Source organism: Sminthopsis crassicaudata, chromosome 6, assembly GCF_048593235.1.
Source record: "Sminthopsis crassicaudata isolate SCR6 chromosome 6, ASM4859323v1, whole genome shotgun sequence".
NCBI lineage: Eukaryota > Metazoa > Chordata > Mammalia > Dasyuromorphia > Dasyuridae > Sminthopsis > Sminthopsis crassicaudata.
The window spans coordinates 196,712,324-196,722,081 of record NC_133622.1 but is presented as its reverse complement, the minus strand read 5'-3'; the positions used below and the strand labels follow the sequence as shown (position 1 = coordinate 196,722,081).

Sequence of the window (9,758 nt, the reverse complement as noted above, 5' to 3'; positions counted from 1 at the left end):
AAGAACTTACTTGCTTTTCCATTCAAGCAAGGAAGAAAAAAAGGAAAAAGAAAGCCTCCATCCAGATGTGCTTTGACTTTCCCTTTCCTGTCCTGCCAGTTTCCCGCGCACACCAAAATCGCTTGCACTTTTCCTTTCTCCTTCCCGCTCCGCCCCCACACAACTCGCCCACTCCTCCCTCTCCCCTTCCCAGGCCTACTACGCCGACGCCTCAGCCGCACCTTCCTGCTCCCTAGTCCGTGCACTCCCCTCCCCCTTCTCCTCTCTCCTCTGCTTCTCTCCTCCACCACTCGCCCTACCCAGGGACCCTCTGCTCTCTGCATCCGGCCCCTCCTTCGCCCGCAGCCCCGACCCCGGCAGTGCGGGACAGCCCGCAGCTAATGGCTGAAAACGAGCAAGAGCGCCAATTCCCGTGTACTCCAAGGGGCACCGAGCACTGAGGCGGAGCCGACTGGACCCCGCCCGACACCCCGACGCTGGGCCGGGCCGGGCCGGAACGAGAGCTGGAAAGGCGAAAACCAGAAACGCTCCCACTCCCTGCCTTTCCGCGACCCTGGACAGAACCTAAGGGAGCCTTCCTCCCGTCCATCAGCTAGCTCCGTCCCGAACGCTGCGCGTGCCCCCGACAGTCGCCCGCACCCGGCCGCTCCTTCTGGCGCCCTTCTGTGACCGCTTTCCTTTCAGGGTTGTTTTTTTTTTTTCCTTCGGACGGTGGGGACTGCGGGAAAGATCTGGGAAGATCTCTAAAAGGAGCTCGCAGGTAGCCCGTGGCTAGTTTCCTTTTGCTTTCTGGGACACTTACTTTCTCTGGTCCTGGCAGCAGAATCAGGTGACAGTTTCCAGAGGAAGCCCCGCCCCGACCATCTGTTTTCGTTTTGGTTGTTTTCCCAATCTGTGTTTAAGAGAGGGAGCGAGAGGAGCTGTAACCGTCAGTTTTCTCCACTTCCCAAGGAAAAGTGTTCTCTTTGGTTCCGCGACCGAACGAGTAACCTCAAGCCCAGCCATCCTCTCCCCGAGTCCCCATCCCCGTCTCTCTCTCCGGCACGGCATCCTGAGCAAATGCGCCCACAGTGGCCAGCAGCCCTCTCCCGAACCTGCACAAGCCCGGAGCTGGGGCTTCTGCAGCCTGAAGGCGACGGCTCCAAAAGAAAAATCGAAAGACTCTCCTCTGCAAAGATCCTGCATGCCCTTTGGTTAATTGTTTCGGAACTAAACTTGGGGGGGGGGGGGTTGGAACGCGGTGGGTTCTGCAGCAGCCCCGGAGAGAGCCTTCGTCCGCTCAGCCAACCGACAGAGAGCAGCCGTTGACTGCTTTGTGTAACAAGTGGCAACGAACTCGGGGGGCAACAGCCCGACCACCTCCTGAGCCCGATTTTCAATTCCGTTGCGTCCCTTTCAGGAACGCGCTGGATTCTCCCTTATCTCCTGCTGCTCTGCAGAAATCGGGGTTCGGGGGAGTAGACGGGGCACTGTCTGCCTGTCCCTGCCTCTCTCCGACTCCGCCGCCAGCTTCCGCACAAGCGCTCCCCAGCTCGCTCTCCGGGACCGGACGTTCTCCTATTCCGAACTTTGGGAAACGCCTCGGCTCACAGCCTCAGAAAGAAGCCCCTGCCCGGTGTTAGAGGGAACTCCTGGGACCTCGAGTCCTCGCCAACCCAACCGGGGCTGCGTTCCTCGCTCCGCCAAAGAACCAGTGGGCCAGCCCGGCAACCATCGCACACAGTGTCCTGGGACGGAGCCTAAGGGAGTGCGGCCCTCGTCCTGGCTATCCCCGCTTCCATCAGCCCCCAAGTCCGAGTCTGGCTCCCACTCGACCACAGGATCGCCCCTGGACCTAAGGATCATTCACGAGTGACATCCCAGACACTAGTTTGTAAGAGACTGTTAGGATTACGGTGTTAAGCGTACACTAAGGTTGGGGGATTAGCTCAAATGGTAGAGCGCTCCCTTAGCATGCGAGAGGTAGCGGGATCGATGCCCGCATCCTCCACTTTTGATTCCCCTTTCTCTTCACTACCACCCCCTAGCACGGCTAGCCCACCTAAGCCCTGTGCTTGGCCCTACGCGCAAGCAGGCACTCGCCGAGAAAAAAAATCCCCTGAAATCGGAGTCTGGGAGAGCCTTGGAAATAACCTTCCGCCTTTACCCAGGGGTGACAGGCCCTTCTTTGGAGCCCTTTCCAAGCAGATTTCGGATCCACCACGTCCGGGAAACTCGGTCAGCTAACAATTGGAAACAAAAACCCGCTGCAAAACACAGAAACGAACAGTTCAGTCCCTGGAGCTAGGGATACAACTATAAAGCTAGTAGACTCAAAGGAATAAGAAGGGGGTGGGGGGGAGGCAGAAGGGAGGTATTAAAAAAAAAATAATAAATGACGAAAAAGTGAGCCAAACGACAGTTTTCTACTCAATAACCACTTTGTTCAGGTTAGAGATTTTACTGAAGTGTTGAAACTTTCTAATCAAAGTAGGTTAGCAATTATTCTGACTCTTGTATTTTTAAAGAGTTACCTGAGACCCTTTTCAAATAACGCTATATTTAGCCTCGAAGGACTTGGATTTGTCAGAGCTGGGATTTTGGGCTTCAGATTTAAGGCTATTTTGTCTCTTTGCCAATTATTTCTCCCTCCTTTAAGCCTTGCTCTTCTTTTTTCGTCCGTTCCTTTAGTTGTTCAGTCGCGTCCGACTTTTCGTAACTCCATCTTTGATTTTCTTGACAGAGATTTGGGAGTGTTTTGCCATTTCCTTCTCCAGCTCATTTTATGGATGGGGAAGCTGAGGCGAACAAGGTTGAATCGCCTGCCCATGGTCTTGAGGCCAGATTTGAACTCGATTAGTCTTCCTGATCCAGAGCTGGAGCTCTAACCATTCCTAGCTCCATAATTGGCATTTCTGGCACCATAGAAAAATAGTGTAATGTTTAACCTGCGATCGGATTGGCTGCCTTGGGGAGGGGAGAAAGGGGAAAAGGAGAAAAATTTGGATCACAAGGTGTTGTAAAGGTGAATATTGAAAACTTACCTGCATGTATTTGGAAAAGTAAAATAGTATTTAAAAAATGATAGTGTCAGGGGTTCTCAAAGTGCGGCCCGCTGAGGACGTTTATGCGCCCGCAGGGTTATGGCAAATGGGCTGAGGGGCGGAGACAGTGTGAGCTTTTGTTTTTACTATAGTCCGGCCTTCCCACAGTCTGAGGCTCAGGGAACTGGCCCCCTAATTAAAAAGTTTGAGGACCACTGGAGGCAGTAGGCTTTGACTCTGAACTTGAGATTCCAGTTTTTTGTTTTTTTGGTTTTTTTTTCCCTGATACAAACAATTGTAACTTTTGGTTATGTTTTAATTTTTAATAGTGCATTGAGACTCCTCCTTCCTTCTTATTGGTAGTTTGACCTTGTTTGAATTGTCTGATCAAATGCTTTGGAGAAAGGATCCCCAGACTGCTACCCAGCAATACTTCACTTTGCATTCATTACTGCCCTATTTTACATATCTCATTTTATAAATGAGGAAACAGAGGTTAAGTGACTTGCTATTCCTCATGCTACTCTAGTTGCTTCTAGGTCTCATGCATCTGATATGTAGCACTGATCAATTTTTCTATTTTATAAATATCAGATTGAATTAGTACTTCCTAGTGTAGCTTGAGATATGGTAATAGTAGCTCCACCCCCTTTTTTTCATTGTTAAATCTGAGATTCTTGGCTTGTATTAGATAAAAGTTTGTTTTTATAAGTGTACACATATACATCTAGATATACACACATGTATCTTTTTGATGTAGCACTAAATCTGTAAATTTAAGTAAGATTGTGATTTTAATTATCTTGCTATACTTTTTTTTTCTCATATTAGTAATCTTTTGATTTCTCCCCCAACCCCTTTTTAATACAAAAGGAAAATTTATGCAGGATGTTTTTAATTTTCCTAATCGTGAATCAACCTTGAATTTCTATTACAAATCCAAGTTAGGGGGCAGCTAGTATTAGTGTGTAGAGTACTGGCCCTGGAGGAAGGAGATCTGTGTAAAAATGCAGTCTTAAGACACTTGACATGGAGTAGCTGTGTGACCTAAGTCTGATATGGTCCGTGGTCCAGCTAAGATGCCTACTATGTGTTAGACTCTGTAATCATTTCAGAGGCTAGAAAGACCATAGGGAAAGAGTCCTTACTATCAAAGTAATTATTTTATATTTGGGAAAGATGAAACATTCAAAATATATTGTTATGCATGATGTTATTTCCTCTGTATACTTAACAGACTTTTTTTTCCCTTTGTAACCAAAGGCTTTTGGACTGTTTTTAATAGAAAATAGGTCTATCGCCTTCGTTTGAAAGTGTGCAAGTTTTTCTTAAACCCAGATATGGAATAGTGTGTGTATATATGTATATTTTTATTTATTTAAATTTTAAAATATTGTCTTATTATACTTTGCATAAATTCTGGGCCTATCAATGATAGATATGGTATTGGACCCAATAACTCTCAGAAGTCTGAAATGTTAGTTTTATTATACTTTCCTGCACTTATAAATTTAAATATCTAGTAGGGGTATCATGGCCCAAAGGCTATGTACAATTTAGAAATTGGATAGAGAAGGTGCAAATTGCTTTCCAGAGTGGCTGGAGCAATTTACCCAAAACGAGCCCTTCTGGACTTCTCCAGAATTAGGGTTTTTTTTGTTTTTTTCCCCTAATTGTTTTTGGGAAAGGAAGGGGGCTAGTCCTTTTTACCAGTTCTTAAGAATTTCGAAACAGGACTTCAGAGAGGCTGAAAAGTTCGTTTCTGCAGTCGTTAGTATTTTTGCCGCGGATTTTGTTTGTAATTCTTAGCTCAAGTTTCCCTGACGTAGCCAATCCATGGTTCTCCCAGGTTCCGATTTCGGGAGGCTTTTCTCAGTGAGAGCTTGCGTGTAGGGCCGAGCACAGGGTGGAGGGGGAGAAACTAGAAAAGTGGGTGGTTTACCTTCCGAATACAATCCTGCCTTTGCAACAACAACAAAATTCGGTTCTGCACAGATATATTGTACCTAGGATATACTATAAGGTATTTAATATGTATGGGAATGCCTGCCATCTACCGGAGGGGGTGGAGGGAAGGAGGGGAAAATTCGTAACAGAAGGGAGTACAAGGGATAATGTTGTTTTAAAAAAAATTGCCTATGCATATGTACTGCCAAAGAGAATGTTATAATTATAAAAATTAAAAAAAAAAAAAACAAAGGCATGCAATTCAAAATGAAATAAATCCCCTTTAAGTCTGATAGAACATGAAGTATGCCACTTCTTCCTTATCTCCACTTCTTCCTTAAGTAAAGGGAAATGAAGATTATTTTTTTTTCATCTTTTTCCCAAGGGCCAAGTTTGTTCATCAAAATTATATTGCACTCAATTTCATTTTACTGTCTTTTCTTTTACATCATTGAGATTATTGTGTAAATGTCATTAAAATGATGATTCGGATAAGAGGGGAAAAAAAGTGGGTGGTCTTGCTGAGAGTTGGTGAGGAGAACAGAGAGGGGAGAAAGTCAAAACTGGAGGATGCGGGCATCGATCCCGCTACCTCTCGCATGCTAAGCGAGCGCTCTACCATTTGAGCTAATCCCCCGAACCTGCCACTTGCGTCACGCAGCAATCCTAACAGCCAACACGTTTACACAACTAGTGTCAGGATCGCCGGTCGTGAGTGAATCTAAGGTCCAGGGGCGATCACGTGGTCAAGTGGGACCCAGACTCGGACCTGAGGGTAGATGGAAGCGGCGACCTTCCCAGGAAACTGCGTGCTATGATTGACTGTCTGGCCCGCTGGCTCTTGGCGGAGCGACAGATGCAGCCTCAGTTGGGTTGCGAGGACTCGGGGCCCCGGGAGTTTACCTCCAACACCGGGCAGGGGCTTCTTTCTGCGGGTCTGGGCCGTGGCGTTTCCCAGAGCTCCGAATAGGCGAACGTCCCTCCCGGGGAGCGAGCTGCAGCGCATGTGCAGAGGCTGGCTGAGGGCGAAGGAGCAGGGATAGAGTGGCGGGGTCGGAGAGAAGCAGGGCAGGCAGACAGTGCCCTGTCTCTACTCCCCGACCCCCGATCTCGCCGGGCTTCGGGGTTCAGCGGGAGGAAACGAAGATCCCAGGGCGTTCCTGAAAGGGACGCAGCTGGGCGGGCAGTCTGGCGGAGGAAGTGGGCGGGCCGCTACTGCGGCTGCTGCTGCTGCTGCTGGCGCCGCCCGTGTTCCTAGCGACTTCCGTTATACGAAGCGTTAGCTGGGTGCTTTCTGTCATTTGGCTGAGCGGGTAAAGCCTCTCGTTTGTAGAGAAGAGGGTGCTATGCAGCCGCGTTCGAATCCCCGCGCTTACCAGACTTGGTACTGCTCAGTCTGCGTCTCGCCCTGAAAGTGTTTAACCCAAAGGGGACGGGGGATCCTTTCAGAGGCGAGTCTTTTTTTTTTTTTTTTTGACCCGTCGCTTTTAGGCTGCAAAAGCCCCAGATCCGGGCTGCTAAGATGATGGGAAAGGGCTGCTGGCACATTTGTTCAGTGTGTCCTGTCCAGGAGAAGGGACAGGGGCGGAGAGGACGGCGGGACTGGAAGTTACTCGCCCGGCCGCGGAACCAAAGAACACTTTTCCTTGGGCGCAGATGGAGAAATTGCCCTTTACAACTCTCCTTTCCCTCCCTCTTTAAACTCAGATGGGGGGAGGGGGAAATCCAAAAACAGGTTCTCTTGGTGGGGTGCCCTCAGAAAACTGGCATCTGAGCCTGCCGCCAGGTTAAGATAAAGTGTCGCAGGAAGCAAAAGGAAACTAACCGGTGGATAGTCACGCTACCTGCGCTCTCTTTTTAGGGCCCTTCCCAGATCTTTCCCGCAGTGCCAACGGTCTGAAACCCCCTGAAAGGAAAGCGGTCACAGAAGGGCGCCAGAAGGAGGGGCCGGGTGCGGGCGACTGTCGGGGGCACGCGCAGCGTTCGGGACGGAGCTAGCTGATGGACGGGAGGAAGGCTCCCTTAGGTTCTGTCCAGGGTCGCGGAAAGGCAGGGAGTGGGAGCGTTTCTGGTTTTCGCCTTTCCAGCTCTTGTTCCGGCCCGGCCCGGCCCAGCGTCGGGGTGTCGGGCGGGGTCCAGTCGGCTCCGCCTCAGTGCTCGGTGCCCCTAGGAGTACACGGGAATTGGCGCTCTAGCTCGTTTCCAGCCAGGCTAGTTAGCTGCGGGCTGTCCCGCACTGCCGGGGTCGGGGCTGCGGGCGAAGGAGGGGCCGGATGCAGAGAGCAGAGGGCCCCTGGGTAGGGCGAGGGGTGGAGGAGAGAAGCAGAGGAGAGAGGAGAAGGTGGAGGGGAGTGCACGGACTAGGGAGCAGGAATGTGCGGCTGAGGCGTTGGCGTTGTAGGCCAGGGAAGGGGAGAGGAAGGAGTGGGCGAGTTGTGTGGGGGCGGAGCGGAAGGAGAAAGGAAAAGTGCTAGTGATTTTGGTGTGCGCGGGAAACTGGCAGGGCAGGAAAGGGAAAGTCAAAGCACATATGGATGGGGTTTTCTTTTTCCTTTTTTTCTTCCTTGCTTGAATGGAAAAGCGAGCAAGTTCTTGGCTCCGTGGCTTAGCTGGTTAAAGCGCCTGTCTAGTAAACAGGAGATCCTGGGTTCGAATCCCAGCGGGGCCTGATTTTTCTTTCATTCTCCTCACTTGTTTCCTGAGAGAAAGAAAGTAATATTCCTTTGAGGAGGGATCGGAGCTGGAGCGGACGTCAGTTGTCTGGTCAGCTACTACGAATTAGATGCCTGGTCCTGTACTAAGGACTTAGATTACAAAGAAAGAGGAAATACGGACCTCGCTCTCTAGCAGCTCCCAGTCAGTTGGGAAACGATTACAAACAAAACACAAATTCAAAATACGATGTAGATCATTGGCATTCTCTTGTTAAGATGGGGAATGTTTCTTGCAGAGATCTCAGGGAATCGAAGAGGTGGCGGTGGGGAGGAAGAGGTTTAAAATCATGGGAGACCCCTGAAATTCAGCCTCTGGATTTGGAATATAGTGTGCAGGCTAACAACAGGGAGGACAATGTCTGAGTATATTTTTTCCTAGTATATTGCTTTATGAATCGTGTTGGGATTTCTGTAAGAAATGACCAACAGGATGAATACAGAGCAGCTTGGAGAGACATCAACTGATGCTGAGAGAAACGAGCAGAACTAGGAGATCGTTATACACTTCAACAATGATACTGTACGAGGATGTGTTCTGATGGAAGTGGATATCTTCAACATGGAGAAGAGCTAATCCAATTCCAATTGATCAATGATGGACAGAATCAGCTACATCCAGAAAAGGAACACTGGGAAATGAATGTAAACTGTTAGCATTTTTTGTTTTTCTCCCCAGATTATTTTTACCTTCCGAATCCAATTCTTCTTTTGCAACAACAACGAAATTCGGTCCTGCACATATATATTGTACCTAGGATATACTATATTTAATATGTATGGGAATGCCTGCCATCTAGGGGAGGAGGTGGAGGGAAGGAGGGGAAAAATTCAGAACAGAAGGGAGTACAAAGGATAATGTAAAAAATTACCTGTGCATATGTACTGTCAAAAAAATGTTATAATTATAAAATTAATTTTTAAAAAGTTTTAAATGAGAGCAAAAGGGAAAAACCATGGGGAGAGAGTAAGAGGAGTATTGACATACTTCGTCTTAGTTCTTTTTCTGAATGCAGATGGTATTTTCTATCCAAAGTCCATTGGGATTGCCTTGGATCACTGAGCCACTGAGAAGAACCAAGTCTTTCATAGTTGATCATCGCACATTCCTGCCGTTATTGTGTACAAGGTATTCTTGGTTCTGCTTGTTTCGCTCAGCATCAGTTCATGTAAATCTTTCCAGGCCTTTCTAAAATCGGCTTGTTCATTTTTTTTTTTTTTTTTTTTTTTTTTTTTTATAGAACAATCCATTATTTACATATACCACAACTTATTTAGCCATTCCCCCATTGATGGGCTGCCACAAAAGAGATGCTTCAAACATTTTTGCACATGTGGGTCCTGTTCCCTCCTTAATGATTTACTTGCCATACAGACTCAGGAACGGCACTGCTGGTCAAAGGGCATGCCCAGTGTTATAGCCTCTTGGTCGTAGTTCCAATTTGCTATCTAGAAATGTTGGATGTCCAAGTCTTCGTGTTGCAGAATGCCGGAGAATAGTAAGGTAAAAGACTGAAAAGACTGAAAGGAGTCGACTTAATAGCAATGAAAGAAAACCGAAGAGAAACCAAGGAAATTGTTCCTTACGCAAAGTAACGAGAATTAAGAATCGCAGAAGAGATTTTCCACCCAGCTTTTCTGAGACTTGGGAAGGAAGGAGGAAATGTGAGGGTGGGGATTGGGGAGAGAGGAGGGATGATGTCCAGGAAGGCTTCCTGGAGGAGGAGGAGGAGGACCAGGACGAGGAGGAGGAGAAGGAGGAGGAGGAGGAGGAGGAGGAGGAGGAGGAGGAGGAGGAGGAGGAGGAGGGATTTTTGAAAAATGATTTTTTTATCAAAAAAAATTACACTCCAAGGACCCCTCATTGTCCACTATGTAAAGCGTAGACTCCGGATTCTGATATTCAAGACATGACTCAATCTCGAATGATTCCCCATCAATTTCTAGCCAAATTGACAACACTCTAGCCCTCATTCTGTGCGAGAGCTTTACAGCCTTTGTACCTTTCCTTATTCAAATAAGGGAATCAGTTGAAATTCATTTTTGTTATTTTAAGAACTCGCGTTCCATTCAAATG

At 48.0% G+C, this 9,758-nt stretch overlaps 2 non-coding genes across 2 annotated transcripts; one reads left to right on the top strand and one right to left on the bottom strand.

Annotated features, from left to right (window-relative positions):
* Window positions 1-5,534: 5,534 nt before the first annotated feature.
* Window positions 5,535-5,607, bottom strand: TRNAA-AGC (transfer RNA alanine (anticodon AGC)). The gene has a single exon. It is a non-coding gene; the product is annotated as a tRNA-Ala (tRNA).
* Window positions 5,608-7,564: 1,957 nt separating this feature from the next.
* Window positions 7,565-7,638, top strand: TRNAT-AGU (transfer RNA threonine (anticodon AGU)). The gene has a single exon. It is a non-coding gene; the product is annotated as a tRNA-Thr (tRNA).
* The last annotated feature ends 2,120 nt before the right edge of the window (window positions 7,639-9,758 follow it).